This window comes from Euprymna scolopes, chromosome 5 (genome assembly GCF_053919585.1).
Source record: "Euprymna scolopes isolate OS-2025 chromosome 5, ASM5391958v1, whole genome shotgun sequence".
In the NCBI taxonomy this organism is placed as follows: domain Eukaryota; kingdom Metazoa; phylum Mollusca; class Cephalopoda; order Sepiida; family Sepiolidae; genus Euprymna; species Euprymna scolopes.
Window position 1 is genome coordinate 134,889,236 of NC_136486.1, and position 22,398 is coordinate 134,911,633.

Sequence of the window (22,398 nt, forward strand, 5' to 3'; positions counted from 1 at the left end):
CAGAATTCCTGACACAGAAGTCTTGAAGCGCGCGGGGCTCCATACCATCACCACCATAATCCGCAAAACCCAGCTCCGGTGGGCAGGCCATGTCTATCGCATGCACGACAGCCGAATCCCCAAACAACTTTTCTATGGGGAACTCAGCCAGGGAAAGCGGAATGCAGGGGGGCAAAAGAAACGATATAAAGACTGTCTGAGAACGTCTCTAAAATACTTTGACATCAGCCCCCAGTCTTGGGAGAGTCGCGCTGCTAAACGTTCGGCCTGGCGTTGCGTCATCAGCCTAGGAGCCGACAGGGCAGAGAATCAACGCATGACACACGACCAGCAGAAGCGCAAGAGGAGGAAGGAGAGAGCTGCCTGTTCACAGCCTGCCGATACCGCCTTCACGTGTCCAGAGTGTGGAAGAGTCTGCCGAGCACGGATTGGCCTCATCAGCCATCTCAGGACCCACAAACCCCTGACGCCGAATTGATTGATACCTTGGTCATCGTCGATTCCGACGGACGAGCAAGAAAAAAAGAAGAATAGAATATATATATATATATATATAAAGAGAGAGAGAGAGAGTGATGGGACGATCTCAGTATTTTTCCCCGATTCTTTACTAAATTCCCGATTCCGATACAATTATCGATTCCGATTCTTTATAAATCTCTAAATATTTACTATAAAAGGGTTATTTTTTCTGATCATCGTAAAAACATGTATAAATATGCAGATATTTTCTCAACCGTGAAAATACACGTGTGGGGGTAATCTGTAGATTTTAGTTTGACATCAAATCAAAAAATAATTTAAGGAATAAGGGTATGTATGTGTGTGTACATCTTTTTGGGTGCGTTCATGATGACATCTTTCCCACTATATGTTATATATATTAGGTTGGTGCAAAAATAATTGACGCTCAACTTCATGTCAAAAACGACATTATTTTTGCACCAACCTAATATATATATATATATATATATATATATATATATATATATATATATATATATATATATATATATATACAAAAATGTATGAAAAATACTAAATGACATTAATAGATGTTATTTGTTTTTGTTTTGCGATACATTTTGAATGAAATCAAATATATATACGAAAGTGCATTTTTACCTATATGTGAGTTGGGAATAATTTTCCCTTTAATCAATTAGGGGAGCGGAATATGTATTATTTTTTCAAAATGCAATTATCCACTGACACGTGTTTAGATTTAGCCAATCTGATTAGTCGTAGACAACGAACCACATGTCAGTGGATAATTATATTTTTAAAAAATGACATTAATAGGTACTCAATTTCATTCTATTCATTTGTTAGTGCTCGTTGCGTGGAAGAAAGATATTTGCCTGAGAAGTTTTGTTGACTGAGTTCGAATCTGATGATTAGCAGTATTTATGACTTTCTACACTGATCATCGAATAAACATAATACACTAGTGTATGTAGGTATAAAACGTTAATATTTATTTTAAAATATAATAGTTATAAAGCCTCTTTAAGAAGATAAAGTTGAAACTTACTTAGGCAATTAGAGAAAAGCAGCAAATTTTAGCGAAAACGCATCATTTCGACTTCCTGTCGTTGAATACTCTGACTGACTGTCAACTGTGAACGCCTGCCGAAAATGGCATTCATAAATATGAATTTCTTTCTATTTATGTGTTAATTGTCCGTAGTCTGCGAAACAAAGGGTGGCTTTGCTAACTGGATCGAATCTGTCGACCAGCAGTAATTATCATTTCCTGCACTGATTATATACTACTAAGCCGGTCTTGCTGAAATTTTGTATTCATCTTTGTTATGATAAGATGCAACGAATTAAGAATTATGGTATCCGTTCAATGCACAGTTATGGATTGATAAAGAATTATAAGGATTAGCATTTAATGCAAAAATGAACACAAATTTAACTATATTCAACCATCAATTTCGCATAAAGCACTTATTCCAACTAAACGGGATATAACTTTTGCCCGTTCTTAACAGATAACAGATATAGTAATAGGTTATAAAAATATTATTTTCTCTTATGTTGAGATAATGCCGTTATTAAAAACGGGTGACCTTCCTGAGATTTTTCTTCTTCTTCTTCTTCTTCTTCTTCTTCTTAATAATAATAATAATAATAATAATAATAATAATAATAATAATAATAATAATAATAATAATAATAATAATAATAAGAATCAGACTAGCATGCTTCCATGAAAAAGGTGCCAAGTAAAACTAACTAGGCCCGATGCACATGTCAAAATAAATAAAAAATGGTAAAGGTGCTGAACAGCAGAGAAATCTTAGACAATAAACAACAAATAATTTATACCAAATGCAGTAAAATTTTATTATGTATGCTTTTAAAGTACTGAAATTATCCGAAGTATTTTTTTTTTATTTCAGAGCTTGATTTATTAATAGTTGCGACGCACGAAAATATAAAGATGGTCACCGAGATGTTTCTTAACTGTTGGGCGGCGGGGAGGGGGGCTCTAATGACTAGGGCTACGACAACAGCATATTCTTTACCTTGTTTTGATTCTCATGTATATATCCATTGATATCTTATTCTTTATGTAGAGTGATGTAGTTCTCGGTTGATTAATTGTGTCTAATTGTGTCGGATATATACTCAAGAGTCAAAACAATGAAAAGAATATGCTGTTGTCATAGCCCTACTAATGACTTACCTTGTCATTAATCCTAAGTCTGAGTGGCAAACCCCTAGATTTGGGATAAGTGGAAAAATAAGTATTTTTACCATCTTTTCAGTATGAAGTTTAGCGACAATGAAAATAAAGGCAGCCATCTTTATTTTTTCATGTGTCGCAAAGACAGCCGCGAAGGAACAAACAATGAAATAAAAACAAACAAACAAACAAACAACTTAAAAGTAAACTGCTTTGTCTGAGTTATCGGGGGGGGGTTGTTATGTTTATGGTTTCTCGACTTTTAACTATTCCGCATTTTAATATCCTTCCAAATAAAATACAGCCAAGGTAAAATATTTGCAATTGGCAAACAATTAAAATAACGACAAAATCGAAAAAAAAAAAAAAAAATGACAAAAAAACAAAAACACAAAAAACAAAAAAAACAAAACCCAAAACATCTTCGTATCTAATAATTTAAATATATCTACCTTATAATTTACGAGCGTCGCTTAAATATTCCCGGAAGTGCTCAAAACGCAAGTAGAGCTAATGTGTCGTTTTAGCAATTTTTAAATTCCGCTGCAATGGCTACAAGTTTAAAGGCTAGAATAACTTGCAAAAGCAAAGAAGTTCGATACTTTCTGCCGACCTGCGCAACGATCAAAAATCAACCTACAAAAATTGTATTGTTAGTTAGATATAACAATGCATTTTTTTATTCTTTTTCTGAGTGTGCGACAGCTTGGATATTTACAACTCTCAATTCACAACGTATCTATGTGGTAACCGTTAAATTTGTTCCTGATCAATATTCACTCATTTGCATGATTCCCGTCACACTGATCGGTGAAGCTAGAACATAAAAATAAAAGCTTTTGCTGCGGTGATACTTAAGCAAACATTTCCAGATGAAATTTAGATTGGTGTAAACATATTAGATAAAACATTAGCACTATATCGGCTTTGTATTTCGCCCCCCCTCTCTCTCTCTCCTTTTCTGTCTCTTTTATTTTCTCTTTCTCTTTCAAATACACATATATTTACTTCAGGTTCGTGCTCCGGTTAAATATATTTAGGCAAGACATTAGTACACTATCGGCTTTGTATGTTGCCTCTCTCCCTTCCCTTACTCCCCCCTCTCTCTCTCTCTGTCCTTTCCCACTCTCTTTTTCCTTTACACACACTGGTAAACACATGTTTACCTCGGATTCGCATCCCTGTCAAATCTATTAGACAAAATATTTGTACTCTACCAGGTTTGAAAGTCGTTCCTCTCTCTTTCTTGTTCGCTTTCTTCCTCCCAATCTCTTATATGAATTATATTTATTTCGAGTTGACGTGCCTGTTCCCATTTACTTGCCTTCTCACGAGGGCAGAGTTAGACACAAGGGCGGTGTTTAATGTGGGGAATATCCAATTCTCTAAAAAGGGGAACTCTGGATAGGAACAAAAATTGAAATTGTCTCAGTCATAAAGGATGTCTCCTCCATTGACCGAGGACCGACCAAGTGAAGTGTAGTATCAGAACAGATAATACACTGTTATCTTCGTCCGACGACAGGAGGGAAAACACTTATACTCTTCTAGTTTTGTATTTGGACCCTTTTCTCTCTCAAGTTTCCTGTCGTTCTCCTCATCTCTAGCAAGCATTACATCTACTTCTGGTTCGCGCTCTGATTAAAACTTTAAGGCAAAATATTCGTACGCTACCAGTTCAGCATTTCACCCGTCACTCCTCGCTCTCTATATTCTTCCCCATCTATCACCTGCATATATATATATATATATATATATATATATATATATATATATATATATATATATATATATATATATATATATATATATATATATATAATAAAAATTACAATAAGTTTACCAAGGTAATCAAAATGGTAAACTTAAAATATATTATAAATATTAAAGAGTTAATATTTACAAGTAAAATAAACTCAGCCAGATGTAAAAGCTCAATAAAACCGAAAAGGAAATAGAGCTTATAATATGAACAAATGATTAATAAAACATGTTAAAAGACATCTTGAAAAAGAGTTAAAAACATATTTAATTTTAAAAAAGGAAACACAAGATAAGTGGATAGTCCTTAATCCGCGGAGTTTCGAAGAAATACTCTCCTTCTCATCAGAGGGCAGGAATTAGAAAAATGCAGGATCGGATTTTGCATATAAAAGTATTTAATGAAACTACAAGTAAGTCACAGATCTTACTTGGTTTAAAAAAAAAAAAGGGCGAGGTAAGGGGAACAGGAGGCAAAAATTTAAAATTAAATATGTTTTTAACTCTTTTTCAAGATGTCTTTTAACATGTTTTATTAATCATTTGTTCACATACACACACACATATATATATATATATATATATTTATGTATATATATATATATATATATATATATATATATATATATATATATATATATATATATGAGGTATTTGTCGTGTCGCTGTTAAAATATTAAAGCAAACCTTTGTAATCTACCAGCATTGTATTTCGCCTCTTCCTATTTCTTGTTCTCAATCTTGTCCCACCATCTATTATCTGCATTCTATCTACTTCTGGTTCGCATCCCTTTTTAAATGTTTAGGCAAAATATCTGTAATCTACCAGATTTGTATTTCGCCCCCCCCCCTCTTTTCCTTCCTTCTCACCTCTCATCTGTATTACATCTATTTCGGTTTCGTGGTTCTATTAAATATTCGAACAAAACATTCGTGCTCTAACAGCTTTGTATTTTGCCCTTTCTTCTTTCTTGATGTCTGTCTTCCTCTAACCTGTCTTTAACATTATATCTACATCGGTTTCCGTGATTCTAGTAAAATATTTAGGCAAGACACTCGTAATCTACAAGCGTTGCATTTCGTTCTGCCCCTTCATTCAATCTACTTCTTGTTCACGTTCCTGTTAAAATATTTAGACAAAACTTTTGTAATCTACCAGTTTTGTGTTTAGCCCTTTCCTCTTTCTTGTTCTATATCTTACTCCTCATCTACCATGTACGTTATATCTACTTCTGGTTCTTCTTTTGTTGAAATTAATTAGGCAAAACATTTGTACTCTAGCAGCTTTGTATTCCGTCCCTCCTTCTTTCTTGTTTTCTATCTTTCTCGGCATCTCTCATCTGCATTAGATCTACTTCCGGTTCGTGCTCGTCTTTAAATAGTTATTTGTATAAACTATACAATGAAATGTTGCAATTATGCAGAATACGGACTGGGCTAGAAATAATTATTTTAATACTTAGAAAACCAGTTTTAACATGGGGAGAGGTGTTTTTTTAAAAATATGTTTCCCTTCAAAGGTTAAAATCCAATTTAAATTGAAATCCTATCCAAAGTATAGCACGATCATAAAAGTATATAAGCATACATTTGTACACCCCCCACAAATATATATATATTTATATATTATACTATATACATATATATATTTATATATTATACTATATAGATTATATATATATATATATTATACTATATAGATTATATATATATATTCAACTCTACAGATTGAAGGAGAAAATTTACATTTGTGAATGAGCACAAGCATCTAGAAATCATTTTTGACAGCAAATTAAACTTTATAATACACATCAATAGTATCAAAAATGAAATGAAACAAAGCACTACAACTTCTACTAGTCATAGACCATACGGACTTAGACTAGCACTGGGCATTCCAAACCTTACGTGTAGAAAGTATTCATGGAGAAGCGCATGAAACCCCCCCTCCCCGGAGTTTAGAAACCAAACCTTTGGATTAAAATACTACACAAAATTTACAGCCAACCCCACAAATTCAGCACCAATAATACTTTAAACCCAGTTCGTAAACACATCTTTGAGCAAATGTTGGATAAAGGAATTTGGGGATTGTGTACACACACACACACACACACACACACACACACACACACACACACACACACACACACACACACACACACGCACACACACGCACGCACACACACAAATTTCAGGTTTACAGAGAACAAAGAAAAACCAAAAACAAAGAGATTCCAGATTGGACTTTATACACACATATTGACTGATGAAATAAAGAAAGAAAATTATCAATAAAAGCAAAGGGATCAAAACAAAAAAGAAACAACTACCAATGCTGTAGTACTAAATAAATCAACCAGAAGACAAACAAACCTCCCAAAAGAAACTTCTTATTTTCAGTGTAGCCAAAAAGCCAAGAAAGACAAATCATTTTTATTAGCTTTGCCTCAACAGCGACACCATTTTTTTTTTTTTTTAAGTTTATTTCCACTTTCCTTTTTTTAGGGATGCACAGCATGATAACGGACGGAGCGATAAGCGTAATAATATAATGATAACAACAACAACAACAACAACAACAACAACAACAACAACAACAACAACAGTAGTATTAATCATTACGTCAAGAGTAACAGTAACCCCACCAATAACAAACCCACGATAACAACAATTATTAATATTATCATTAAGCAAGGAGACCTTACGTTGCCCAAGATTGAATGAGGATCAACGAATGTTTCGCGTTTTCAATACTTTTATTACCTTCGTTCGTTTTCAATAATTATTTTTTACATGTTTCCGTCGGATCAGTTTCTCATAACAAAACTAAGAAGTCGGAGATATTTTCGCTCTTAGACGAACACTACCGTCTACTTACACCGAGAAGCTTTCTTGATTAAATATATTTCATTCCTTGCGTTGTTATTTGTTTTCACTTTTGCTATTTTTAGATACTGTACATTTATTACCTAAATACTGAATGCTTCCCTTACCGAGATTATATTCATTTGGGCCGTTAAGGCATTCTTTTAACTAAAACGTGTCTATTTCGAAATGGTTAATTATACTATTTTCGAAAAATGCATCCCTTAACTTCTGAACTCATCTATCAACAGAGATGGTCGCTAACGAGCGGATTGTGGTTTTTAATGTCAACTGGAGAGAACTTGAATACCTACTAAACACTATCCTCCAGTTTCTAAGGTTTCTCATGAGGATATTTTCCTTACAAGTAAACCCTAATTAAATATTAAAAATCACATAGTATTCGCGGTCCAAATAAGATCTTTTCGGTGTAGCTAACCTACACTGTTTTTTTACGGGGAATGGTGCACCTTCTCTAAGTGATGTTACCTTAAGTAACAGCACGAAGCTGAATACTCAACTAGATTTGATGAATTCTTGTCCTGAATCCAGTAAAACCAATAAACAACAAGACAAATATACAATAATATATTTAAATGGTCAACTGGTAGAGGAAATTATGTTCTCACCCTTTTTACTAACCCAGTGTTTGAGAGAACGTTAATGGAACATCCGAATATCTATGTATCCCGTATGGAGATAAGATTTTAGCCACAGAAATAAGGCCACTTGATTTTTGTTTTACAAATGAGTCACCACTTATCAAGGCCCGGAGGCCACTTGAGAATAAGGGTTAATGGGTATACATTAGTCAATGGGATTATAGCGCAGTAATCATAAGTAGTGGAAATTTTGCAAATTGGATTACTTAGGGGGGCAGTTTATCAAGAACTTGTTTACGTTGGACTTGAAGACAATCAAATTGTAGTCAGCTGGAAAGCAGGCAAACGGAAGATAATTCCATAGGCGTGCAGTTTTTAGAAAGAAGCTTTGTTCATGGAATTTACGTTTAGGTATAGATACAGATAAGAGTGGGGGGGGAATTATTGATAGTGGTTTTGGCTAGACGAGTGTTTTTCGTGAAAGTTTGGCAAGGGGGACCATAGATTGAAGTTCAGACGAGCACTTGCCATGAAAATAACAATAAAACAGAGACAGGCTCGCAACGTCTCTTCTGTGGGAAAGAGGTTGCATGGAAGAGAAAAGGACATCTTCCACTAAGCTACGAAGTCTATTTTGAACTCTGTCAAGGCAGGATAAGCTGCTTCTAGTAGCTCCTGCCCAGATGTGGCAACAATACTCCATCATTGGTCCTACTGAAGTAAAATAAAACAAAAGTTCTCACGCGTAGAGTACTGTAAAAACCGGAACAACTAATCGAGGTAAAACAATAAATACCTGAGTTAAATATTACTTAAACAAGTATGCGAGTAAAATTTTACAAAATGAAAAAAAAAAAAAACAAAAACAAAAAAAAAAAAACGCGAAATTATTTTTCTTTTAGAAGAGGTTGATAATTTGATTACTAAGATTATTAGGACTACTGTTCTCGTCTTAAGTATTATTTGCACAACGTTGCGGCCGATGTAACCTCCGATCTTCCTCAGGTAAATCTTGTCGAAACTGGGAATCTTTCTATAGAATTCAGGAATCTTCATTGAATTACAACAAAACCGGTTATTTAATTCACAGTGGCAGAATGATATTGTTCCATTAGCCATGATCGGATAAAAGTCTTAAGTAATTTGTAATTGTATTCTTAGTATTACATGCACTGAGCATTGAACCTTTAACCTCTAAAAGATGTCACTTACAACTCAATTTCACTAGTACTTCATCCGTTACGGCGTGGGTCGTTGTGTTGTAAGGTAATGTTCAAGATCAAAACAGTAGTTCGAATAATCCAAATAATCCCATACGAGATAAACAAAAATTAATCTGCTCTCTTTTTCTCTCTATTTCACGCTTTCTTCTAATTTGCAAATAACGTATTTTTCTGCCCGTAGGACAATTCCTATTTTAGTCACAAAAATATCGACAACAGGAGAAGTTTTTATATCTATTTCATTCATTTATTTTAATCATTATTATCAGATATTAAGATTAAGCAACTCCTTCTTTGCTCATAGAAATTAAATTTGTGTATGCATTTATATTTTTTAAAAAATTATTATCAGTTCTTATTAAAATTAAGATTGAGCCTGTTTTTCTTTACTCATGAAAATAAATGCGCATTCAATTATTGAAACGACGTGTGCGTTTACTTTTATCATATAGATGAGCCGTCTAATATTCTTGTAAATGCTAAACTTATTAACAGTAAACTAATTTATAGGATTTTAGTTTGATAAATAAGACGTAATTCTGTAGGGTGTGCTGATCTAAATCAAGTAAATGCCATCATTCCTGTATTTATTACTATTCATGGAATTACAATTTCCTAGTAGGTAAGTTAGCTCATAGACTACATTAGTTCAATAGATGTTCGATATTCTGCGTATTCAATGCCAATTGATAATCTAACGCATTCACTTGCGCCAGCTGGTTTAACAATTGATATTGCTATTCTTTTGCCGATTTCACAATTGTAATTCATTTGAATACAGTGGAATAAATTAAAGGAGTTGCTTTTGTTGAAATTAAGGAAGTGCTAAACATTTTGTCTATACTATGACTTACGAAGTTAGTTGGGAAAGAGTGAATAGATTTCGCCGCTGAATGAATATATATATATATATATATATATATATATATATATATATATATATATATATATATATATATATATATATACAATAAGTTTCCAGACTTTTCGTATGGGTTCTTTTATTGATAGTGCACACATGAAACTCTAGTCCTCTTCGAAGTAATCTCCTCTGGCTGCAACGCACTTGTTGTACCGTTTCAATAATTTCTGGAAGGTTCCATGGAAGTCCTCTTGTGTGAGCATGTTAATGACCTTTTGTCACAGCCTCTTTCATCTCATAAATTGTCTCAAGACGACAACCTCTAAGGTTTTCCTTGAGCTTAGGGAATAACCAAAAGTTACAGGGAGCAAGGTATAGACTATAAGAAAGGCGAGGATCTGTGTTGATGCCCATAAAAATGTCTTTCTTTTTGACCCTTGGAACAAACTTCTCGTGAATAATTGTGTGCACAGTTCACATACTGACATCGAACTGTGCACTTATTGTCTCTATAGACACAAGACGATCCTTATCCATTAATTTTTTTATTGGACAAATAAACTCTGGTGTTCTGACTTCCTTACTTCTCCCACACATCTCATCATCTCTTACAGACACTCTTCCTTTAATCTCTTATACCACCCAAACATGATGCTTGATTAATGCAAGTTGGTCTAAGACAGTCCATAAATTTCTGTGGCATTTTTTCTAAGTTTTAAACAGACTTTTATTGCATATCGTCCAGATTGCATTTTTGAAATTCACCAGCTATGGCAATCAGGTTTTAGTAGAGTGCATTCCAATTCCTGCTGTAGCTGCTCTTTTTAACCTGAAATCATAAAAATTCAGCAGTCATTTCATAAGATAAATAGCAATAACATACTTTTTGTTCTCGCTCAGTGAATGAGAAATCCTTCTAGACAGAGGCAATTTTTTTATTTTTGTTCCAATGCAGTTCCCTTTTTGAATAAGCCGGATTATCTCCACATTAAAAATCGACCTTGTGTTTAACTCTGCCTTCGTGAGGAAACAAGTAAATAGGAACATTAATAAGAAGAATAAGTATAAGAACGGATTTCGGGGATAGAAATTGCGTGTTGATGAATAGAAAACTTGAAATCACAGAAGGTTTAGAGTAACCCCATGGAGTTGGAGTTGTTGCACATAACCGGCTTTCCATGAAGCGGAAACTGTCAAACAAGTCGAGGAAAAAGAGATAATAAAAAGGGAATACATTATGAAAGGAATAAGCATCTGCGTAGCGCTTCTGGTAATACACTCAGTGCCCTGATAAACAGAACAAAAGAACGCAGGGACGTGAATCAAATAACTTGGAAACTAATTACTATCTATTAAGCACTTGTCTCGGGCACGACATTGAATTGCCATATTTGGGTAAGATGCTTGCCGCTATCATTTTTTAAATGCGAATTGTACCGGACAAAGCATGAAGTCACTGGATGTAAAGAGATAAAAAAATACCAATTCAAGGTAAAAAGAATACTGTTATATGGATAGATTGTGATCCCGAAAACAGCAATCCTTCCCCATTTGTCAGAAACATCGCTCGTAGAATGTGAGAACTAAAGGACAGAATAAGGAAAACGAAAGTTACGAGGCTGCCAAAAAGTAAACCCAAAGTTCGCTTTCTGCTCTCCATGTTTATCTTTCACAGCTTTTTAAAACCTTTGTTTCTAGTGAACCTATTTAAAAAAAAAAAAGCTATCACGTATTCTGTCACCTTCTTCAACGGTAACATCCGGTATGAAAAAAAAAAAACAACATCCGGTAGTGCTATTTCAATTTGGAAGCATTGGGGAGTGAAGAAGTCAAACATTGATTACTACGACTCAAGTATATCAAAAGCAAAATACTGTTTAATTTAATAATTTAAAGTGATCCCGAGTGGCTTCCGGGCCTTGGTAAGTGGTGACCTCCATGTAAAAAAAGTGAATATTTATACTTAAGTTTGTCTAGGGATTTTTATCCTCGGCTCCAAAATCAACAGGGATTACAGCATCCCTGTAATGATTAGGTCCCTGTTTATTGCGGTGGGATGTTAGTTGTGTCCTTTTTTTTTCTTGTCACGCAAGCACGTGCACACCTGCTCATTTGCATACGTACTCAAAACGGCTGCTGCTGCTAATATCTTCAGCAACCATCCACCCTTCCGCTGCTGCTGATATTTTCACACGCACCCATACCCGTTCTGTTACATAATCGACCATTAAATTTTTTTAATATGCAGTTACTAAATCATAAGCGATCATTTTATATAAGGTTTAGTAGCAATGTATCTTGACTACAAGGTTCGTAACAAAGCGTAATGATAGTGCAACACCTTTCTATTTGGAGAATGCATTTTACTCGCCTCATGACGGGTATTATCCCAATTAAAGTATATGAAAAATACTCAGAGAAACAAACGTTGATGCACTCAAGAAGTGTCATGCCTGGTACAGGCATTGACGCCTATGGCTCTCAATCTCTCTCTCTCTCCCTCGAGCCATAAATAAATTCATTGTTGCTCACCATTATTCATGTTGTCCAGGTGTTCAGACTGTCAACGTATGTTTCTCGCTGTCGACCTCTGCTTCTTCTACCTACGATCTTTTCATGTTATTCTTTGCCGATTGTTGGAGATTAATTTGATGACGATTAGATGCCACTGCCTATCATAGTCATCCTTACCGTGCGAGGTGTTCTGATTCAGGGCCCTGTTTACGCTGTTTCTCGAATAAAGAGGTTAATATATTACCACATATTTCTTCGCAGTTGTACAGACAGTAGGTTGCAGTTTCTTTCTGCCCGAGCAGTGCTCATATCCTGCTCAGCACAACGAAATACAAAACCATGAACATAATTATTTCTGTTTGCTTCCGTATTACATCGGTCACCTGACCTCACGTTACCTTGATCGGTAGGCTAAGTGGGTTTTCGACCATGCCCAAAGGTCTCCCACGGACTAGTGGAGGGAAGGATGAGTCTTACTTTTTCCTTGATAGTAATGTTACCCTAAACATATAGTATAAGTATAATACGCTTATACATTCGTTTGTTAGTCCGATCGCCGACCGTAAAAGAATTTCAAGATTATCTAATGTCGCTGGCGAGTTACAAATGTAGACTTTATCCATTTTAAAATGAATTGTTAAAAAATCAACTATAACGTCATAAATAGAACCTGTTGTGATCAAAATTATCTCTACTACCTGCTCTTCGAATCACGATCCAAGTTTTGTATGTTTTGTCTGCATTTTTTTTTTTACTCACGTTTACTCCCTAACAAGGCATATCGTAAGGGGCTAGGGTTTAGGACCATGACCAGGAAAGATTAACAAGATGTTGGTTTACGTTATATTTAAACTTATGCATATCAGTACAGGTACAACCAGGGAAGTAGGTAGCGGGAAGGGAATACCAAGGAATAGAACTGTCTTCCGTCATGTAATCTATCCCCAACCGTAGAAAGAGGAGGAATTTTCGCTAATGACTTCTCTCCCCACGAGGGCAAAATATGAACTACTGGCATTTTATTTTGTGATGAAATTAAGCTCTCCTAATAGAAAAAAACGGATGTGAACACTAATATCCATATAGTTCCATCGGTACACTTTCACGAGCAACGCTGTCTTAGGCGAAAGTAAATAAATCTGCTTCCCCTTCATAAAATATAAAAGTACAAAAAAAATCAAATAAAAATCGATTTCTATTAATTATTCATTGAAGGCTCTATTGTATTATACATTCTGTGACATTATTTTCAAAAGTTTATATGCGATTATTGATTGAAACAAGAGATTCTGATCAGAGTAAAGTAGATAGAAATGAATAAATACATAAATGATTAAACACGCACATTAAGAATGCACGTTGCATTATCTTTCACTGCGAATGTAGAGAGACGACGAGTGCTTTTGGGTTATTTAATATGAGACACGCTAATCTTGCTAATTTTCTATCTTCCGATAAAGAGCATGCGGTGTAATAGGAAAGAAGTGGGTTGTTACTTTTAACAACGAAACTTAATCGCAGCCTCTCTTTTTACACCACCAACGGTCTGATCATTGATTTTCCTCAGTTCGTTTTCTTGACGAAGCCCCTTGTTTTAATAAGCTTCTACAGTGTACTTTTATGACTTATATCCAATATCTTGCTAAAGTTGCTGCAAAAATGATTAAATAATTCTACTGCCCTCAGAAGTGTTTGACTCCTGATGCAACATGGATTCTGCTGCTCAGAGCATCGTGTCTGTCATAGTCTGTGTACAAAATCGACTTCGAAGTTTAGTGAGTAAAGATTTATTTTATTTTTTTTTACAGAACCTTTTCCAAAGAAAAGACGCTGCTCGTCTCTCTCTACTCTATCATTATTTCCGTCGAAGTTGCTCGAAATAGCTCCAATCTTTAGGTCCTCCTTGTAACATATTCATAACAAAAGCTTGTTTCACCACTGTTGTGGTGGCCACCTTACGGATTTTAATAAACTTCTCCACTTACTATAAAGTCCGGGAGAATATGCCTCTTGGCGTTGTCCACAATTTATGCACAAATTACGCACACTTGACAGTCGGACTAAAGTATACGATGGAACGATAAAATTATCACCCTAGAAAAGACGACATCATTCCATTTCCTTTTGATGAAAACCGGTTTTCATTTTTTGTTATTGCAAACCATTTACTAATTAGTTAGTTGTGTACAGATTCCAAGAGCGATAGGAACCTCTATCATGTCTAAAAGTGACACAATGTTCAACGAGCGAGATTAGAGATGCGCCGCTGTACAACTCATGCTCTACCGATTCAAGTTATGACAACAGGACGATTGTCAGAACCCCCCAAAATGCATTGCTGGATTGACTTGAATAACAAGGGCGTGCCCAAGGTGAGGAAAACAAAGTTTCCGGTCATGATTATGGTCTTTGATGTGGTTTACAGTGAGGGGCACGTTATGCCACCACATATCTTCGAAGCCGGCTTAAAAATCAAGGTCAAAGTGTATCTGAATGTGCTGAAGAGTATGGTGATCCCCTGGAGCAATCAGATGGGTGCTGGCAGACACTAGGTGTGGCAGCAGGACTCAGCGCCGGCCGACAAATTCAAAGAGATCCTGGCTTGGTTTCAAAAGGAGTTCTACGACTTTGTACCTTCTCTCAATGCCCTCCTTCCGCGACCTGAACCTACTGCACTACTTCGTTTGATCATACGTCGAGAACATCACCAACATGATCTCCCACAACACCAAAGCAAGCCAAATCGCCGCCATCGGTCGAGTATTCACCGAGCTCCCACCAACGCTTGTTGAAAAGGCATGTTCCCAGTTTCGGACCCATATCAAGGCGATGTTCTGGATCCATATCGAAGGCGGCTACACTGAATAGATGTTAGTTCTACTACATAATCAAGTTACTTGAATTGATTTTTTCAATGAAAGTTTTAAAATGAAGTTGTAGTGTTGATTTTTAGTGCGGCACTTTTATCGTTCCACGTTGTATAACCACACTTTTTATTGTATTTGCTTTTCTGTTCAACACATTTTGTTTCTACTAATTACGAAGTTGCGTCTTTCTTCCGAATCCTTATGGGACCACAATACTTTCCAAAAATCAGAAACGACTTTTTCATCTTCCTTCGTGTGGCTAGAGACAACTGGAATTTTCATGTACAGATTTTTTTTCTTTTCAAAAAATCTCCCCGTATGCGGAACACGTACTACAGAAATGCTTCTCTGCAGATTACAACGTGGTCGTCTTTAATTCAATCCGAAATCGCAATATATCGTCTACATAAGCAATCAAACTTCATTCATGTTTAATTCTTTTATATTCTTTATCATACAACTAACAATCCATCCATCCAGTTAATCCTTATCCACAACGGGATTTTAGCCTTGATAAGTAAACAAAAAGAAAAAAGATCAACAGTATCAGCTCTAAAGTGTTCATTAAGAAAATGTTACTATTTTTACTTTTTCAGGGACGGAGAGGTAAAAGTTTATACATTTCTGAATGTGATTATTATACTGTAAATTTAATGCAGTAGAACTTACTCAGTTAGTACTCTGTTCAACAGATTCCATAGGCAGCGCAGATATCCATTCGACAACTCGTAACCCTAACAACTTGAAGACAAGAATACTGAAGTATTTATTAACTAAACGAATATGATGTGCTCTTTGTAGTTTTTAGAATGACGTAGCTACAGGGTATATAGGTTTGGAGTTGCTGTCAAGTAATGTATATTTATTGACTTTCTATTCAGAAATTAAATTCCTTATACATTCTAAATATTACACCCGATTGTTTTGGTGAATTTGCGAAAATTTTGTTGTCTTACATTTAAAGTGATATATGTGTTAATATATATATATATATATATATATATATATATATATATATATATATATATATATATATATATATATATAATAGCAGCTCAGCCCGGCTTTGCTTGGACCCTATGTATTGTTCATAACTTTATGTATTTATATATTAAAAAGTTGACTCATGTCTCGCTAACCTACATTTAAATTTCAAGTGTTTAAACCAAAATTGGCGGAGGAGTTTGGTAGAGTCTATCTTTCAGCTTTGAACATTTTGCAGCCGAATTTTCACCCAAGAATTTATTAAAAAGCTTGTATGTCTGAATATCCTTTATGTAAAATTTCAAATGTTTAAACCTAAAATTGACTTGATAGTTGGCTAGAGACCGCAAAGGTCAATTTTTTTTTATCTTTGACCCCGTGGAAGCCAAATTTTCAGCAAAAAAAAAAAAGATTATGTCTCAATACACTTTATGTAAAATTTCAAATGTTTAGACCAAAAATAACAGCCAAATTTCTAGCCGAAAACCGATTAAAAAGATTTTCCCAAATCTCAATACCCCTTATGTCAAAGCTCGAGTCTGTCGACTGAAAGTTGACAGAGTAATTTGGTAGGAAAATTTGGTGGGAAAATGACACACATACAGACAGTTTCACTTTCATAGATATATAGACTAGCAGTACGGTAATGCCTTACTTTATAATAGGTTTCATAAACTACCATACAGAAAAGTTGTTAGAGATCGCAGAGGTAAAACTTTGATTCCAATTAACATTTATTTTTTTAGGCTCAAATCAAATAAAAAAATTGACCCATTTTACAAGTAACCTTCATCTAAAATTTCAATTGTTTGGACACAAATATGGCAGAGGAGTTTGGTAGAGTCTGCAACGGTCAACTTTTTCAACTTTGACCTCTTGGCAGCCAAATTTTCGCCGCAGTTCTGACTACCTTATAAGTCAAATGTCAAATGTTTAGACAAAAAAATTGGCGGAGTAGTTTACTAAGGTCAAATCTTTTGAATTTTGACCTCTTAGCAGCCGAATTTTCGGCCCCAAACCGATGAAAAAGCTTGCCCCATGTCTGAATACATTTCATATAAAAAGTCAAATGTTTAGACCAGAAATTGGCTGAATAATTTGGTAGAGACTGCAAAGATCAATTTAAAAAAAAAACTGTCACCTTAATTTTGACCCCTTAACATTCATTGTGTTTTGCTCAAATTAAATAGTTTGACACGTCCAAGTAACCTAAATAAAAAAAAAATTTCAAGTATTTAGACCTAAAATTGGAGTTTGATAAAGTTTTAACTTTTATCCACTAGCAACTAAGTTTCTGAGCGAAAAACGATTAAAAGGGGTTTTCTAAAATCTCAATACTCCTTATATCATGACTCGAGTCTGTAGACAGAAAATTGACGGAGTAACTTGGTAGAGAAATGTACACACACAGACACACACATACAGACAGACAATTTAACTTTTATAGGTATATAGACAATCAGTCCAGCCCGGCTTTGCTCGGCACATATGCACACACACACACACACACACACACACACACACACACACACACACACACACACACACACACATATATATATGTTTATATTAAAAGGTTATACTTATGTCTAGGTAACCTACATCTAAAATTTCAAAAATTTGCGATGAAGTTAAATTTTAAACTTTGACCTCTTGTCAGTCAATTTTTCGCCCTAAAACTAATTAAAAAGCTTGCTGCATGTCTAAATACCCTTTATGTATAATTTCAAATGTTTAGGCTCAAAATTGGCTGAATAGTTCACTAGAGACCGCAAATGTCAAATCTTTTAAACTTTAGCCTCTTGACCGCCAAATTTTCGGCTAAAAACCGATTAGAAAGCTTGCCCTATGTCTGGATACACTTTGTGTAAAATTTCAAATGTTTAGAATAAAAATTGGCTGAGTAATTTTATAGAGAATGCAGAATTTATTTATTTTTTTAATTTGATCTCGATTTTGACCCCGCCCTAAATTTATTGCTTTGAGCTCAAATGATATTCAAAAGTTTGATCCATGTTCAAGTAAACTACATCTAAAATTTCAAAGTGCTAAACACTTGAAATTTGAAAATTGAAAACCCCAAATAAAGGGAGGAGTTTTCAAAGGTCAAATCGTTGAACTTTGACTCCTTCACCGGTTTACCCAGATCTCAACACCCCTTACACCAAATCTCGAGTCTGTAGACCGAAAATTGACAGAGTAGTTAGGTAGGGATATGCACACACACACACACACACACACACACACACACACACACACACACAGAATTTCACTTTTAAATATATACTGGCAGTTCAGCCCGGCTTTGCTCAAGGCCCTTTTGTGCTGTTCATAACTTTGTGGGCATATGTATATATTAAAAAGTGTGCATATGTACGGTAATGCCTTTCTATATAATAGGCTTCCTTAACTATGCTAGAGAAAAGTTGGTAAGGACCGCAGAGGTCAATTTTTAAAAACTTTGACCCCAATTTTGACCCCTTAACATTGTTTTGGGCTCAAATAAAGTTAAAATATTTGACCATGTTCAAGTAACGTACATCTAAAATTTCAATTGGTTAGACCCAAAATTGGCAGAGGAGTTTGGCAGAATCTGCAAAGCTCAACTCTTTCAAACTTGAGCTTTTGGCAGCGAAACATCCGGTCAAAAACTGATTAAAAAGCTTGCCGCATGCCTGAATACACTTTATGTATAATTTCAAATGTTTAGACCCAGAATTTGTTTAATAGTTTGCTAGAGACCGTAAATGTAAACTCTTTTGTACTTTGACACCTTGGTAGGCAAATTTTCGGCCCAAAACCGATTAAAAATCTTGCCCTATGTCTGAATACAGTTTTTGTAAAATTTCAAATATTTAGACCAAAAATTGGCTGAGTAATTTGGTAGAGATCGTAGAGGTGAATTTATTTTTTTACTTTGATCCCAATTTTGTTCCCAGCATGTATTGTATTGCGCTCAAATAAATTATTAAGTTTGATCCATGTCCAAAGAATCTATATCTAAAATTTAAAGTGTTTAAACCGAAAATTGGCGGAAAAGTTTTATATAGTTTTCAAAGGTAAAATCGTTGAACTTTGACCCCTTACCAGCCAAATTTATGGCTGAAAACCGGTTAAAATTTTTTTCTCAATACCCCCTATATCAAATCTCAAGTATATAGACCGAAAATTGACAGAGTTATTATGTAGTGAAATGTAAGCGCGCGCACACACACACACACACACACACACACACACACACACACACACACACACACACACACACACACACACACACACACACACACACGCACGCACACACACGCACACACACACACACACACACACGCACACACACGCACACACACACATTTTCACTTTTATAGATACATATATATAATCAATTATAAATATATAAAATCAATTACATATATAATCAATTATATATATATGTATACTAGCAAAGATACCCACGCATCGCACGGGACTTTTCTGCACACTTAGGTACGCGATTTGTGGGCAGTTTTCCAGTAAGTGGATGTTGTAAGAGGGAAGTAAATTTCAACTCGATGCTTAAATCTTATCTAACACATTGAATACTGAAAACATACCACAATCAGATCATATCAGTTTTTCATCATATCCTTTTGTAGAACTTTTCATTGAAGAGCATCGTGGTAAACTACATTTCTGCTTCTTTGATTTGCAGCCAGAATGTAAAGTTTTCTGAACATCCTGTCCGGCTAATGGAGACGCAGAACGTACCGTGACTGAAGCAGTATGATGTCAGGTCTATGCCAATGGTTTTAAACGTCTGACCTCGACTTTTATTTATGCTCATTGCCAAACAGAACTTCACAGGAAACATTTCTAAATAGTACAATTACAACAATGCCCCAATATCCCCCCGGCCGCCGCCGACATCTCCTCCCCGCCCCAATATAAACAAAATGTTTTTTTTTTGGGGGGGGGGCAACGTGTGGGTGCTCATGTTTGGTTAAATTATCATAGAAAAGTGACCCTTACTTTATTGAAACTAACATTTCTTCAAAAGGTCCTTGGGTCCAGGAGTTCATACCACGCAAACGGTAAATTTGCGACGGGTTTGATTATCAGATTTGGTGTCAGAAGAAAAAAAATCGGTTTGTGTCAAAAAACGAAAATAAATGTCTCTTTTTATCATAAAAATAATTATTTGCCCATTCATGAGAAAGTGAAAGAAGGTCTGGGGTCATTTTTTTTTTTGGCTCGTTTGGCTCTTTTTGGTGTTTTTTAGTAAATGCCCGGGCGGCCATCTTGCTTGCCAAACTGTAGTGATTACGTTGGATGCTAAATGTCTTCAAATATGAAGAACTACTCGTTTGCGCAAGAAATAAATGCAACATTCCTTCTCAGTGTCCCCTAAAACCTATAAAAGTCGACAATTCAAAGGTGAATGTCGAGGGGTTGGTAAACTAAAAAACTACCGATTTATGATAATAATTATGCTATAGCGATGTATGTGATATATGGTAAAAAAATTATATTTTATATTAAATCTATATAATTATAAAACTCAAATGACCTTGTAACGGGTATTGTAACCCAACATCCGGTTTACAACTTCCGGTTGCGTATGCGTACATAAACATAAACCCATAACAGCGTAAACAAATAAACATAAATCGCTACTTTTGCAGAATTTGACCTGCGCACTAAAATATTAACGTTATTATTTAGAAATTATTATTTAACATGGGAAGGGTGGAGATGTTTTGTAACTATTCTGTATTACAACTATGCTGTCACAATTTTCTTACAAATAAATCAACTTTAACCCGTTGACAACGTATTGTTTTACTGTGTACGTTTTCAGCGTCCCAATTGTTTTTTTTCGCGTTTAAATTAAAAGATATATCAAAATTTGAATTTAACTTTAAGTATTATGCTATCTGTTCAGTGCACATTTACCTATAAGTATGGCAAACAAACTACTTATAGTTCAATGGCTGTAATTTTTTAAAATCAAAAATAAACAATTATAAACAGAACGATGAATTATATCGGCGTAAAATTACTAAATACAGTGAAAAACCCCGGTTAACTCAATAATAACAAATAAAAAAAGGTTTGTACTCATGCAGAGAGTGATCCAGACGTAACTCAGCGCACGCCTGGCTTTCTCCGGAAATAACGTCAACAGTAAGCCGAGGGGCGCCGAAAAAATTAAGCCGCCTGACGAAACATAAAGCTGAACCAATGACAATGTAGTGCGATGGTTTTCAACGCGACGGCGTTCGCGCGTGTTGAAAATTCAAAGCAGCAGAGGAAAATTTGGAAGAGGAAGAAAAGAAAATAAATTATTAAAAAAAAAAGAGAAAACAGCACACCATTTCGTACTTTAACGTCAGAAAAAACAAAAACAAAAAAACAACAACATGAATTTTACAGCCTTAAGTGAGCAGCTGGAAACACCAACTGGAGTCCTCGACTTTTGTCAAGAAAAAACTACTGGCACGGACGAAAACTTGTGCATCATGTGGACAAGGAAAGGTAAGCGATGGCTATGCCTAGAGGTGTCAGGCTACCACATGCCGAACCTTTACATCATCCGGACTGGTATCTTTTTTTTTGCCAAGTCTAGGCCTACAATTGCCATTGTTGGCGTTTGAGCGAGCAACACAGAAAGACCTCCAGCGTGAATGTGGAATACGATTTACGCACACACACCATTAATAAAACAACGGTTTGAGGAAACAACAACAATATCTGTTTTAATATGAAAAAAAAAGAGAAAAAATCTATCCCACCCAGTTTTGTTTCAATTTTTCTAGTTTTTAGGTTTTTCTTTGAGAAAAAAATAAAAATAAAAATAAAAAATAAAAATAACACCCCAAAAAACAAAGATAATTTTTTTTTCTATTTTTCTTGGGGGAAAAAAACTTTACAACCTTTTCTCGAACAAAAAAAAAAAAAGGTCAATGTCAAGTTCCTTTCCAACTCCTCAAAAAACATTTTTAAAGGTTTTCGGTGGTGCTGAAAACGAATATCACATTTACAT

The 22,398-nt window shown here is 35.0% G+C and overlaps 1 protein-coding gene across 7 annotated transcripts in view; it reads right to left on the reverse strand.

The window, feature by feature from the left end:
• Positions 1-3,655, reverse strand: part of LOC145276991 (carbohydrate sulfotransferase 15-like) — a 180,183-nt gene extending 176,528 nt beyond the window's left edge. Inside the window, exon 1 of one of the 7 annotated variants that reach the window (XM_080128560.1) lies at positions 3,151-3,655. The gene's annotated coding sequence lies outside the window, so the exon portion shown is untranslated. The remainder of the gene's footprint in view (positions 1-3,150) is intronic. The other 6 variants (XM_080128563.1, XM_080128562.1, XM_080128564.1 and 3 more) reach the window with 6 other exon arrangements.
• Positions 3,656-22,398: the final 18,743 nt, after the last annotated feature.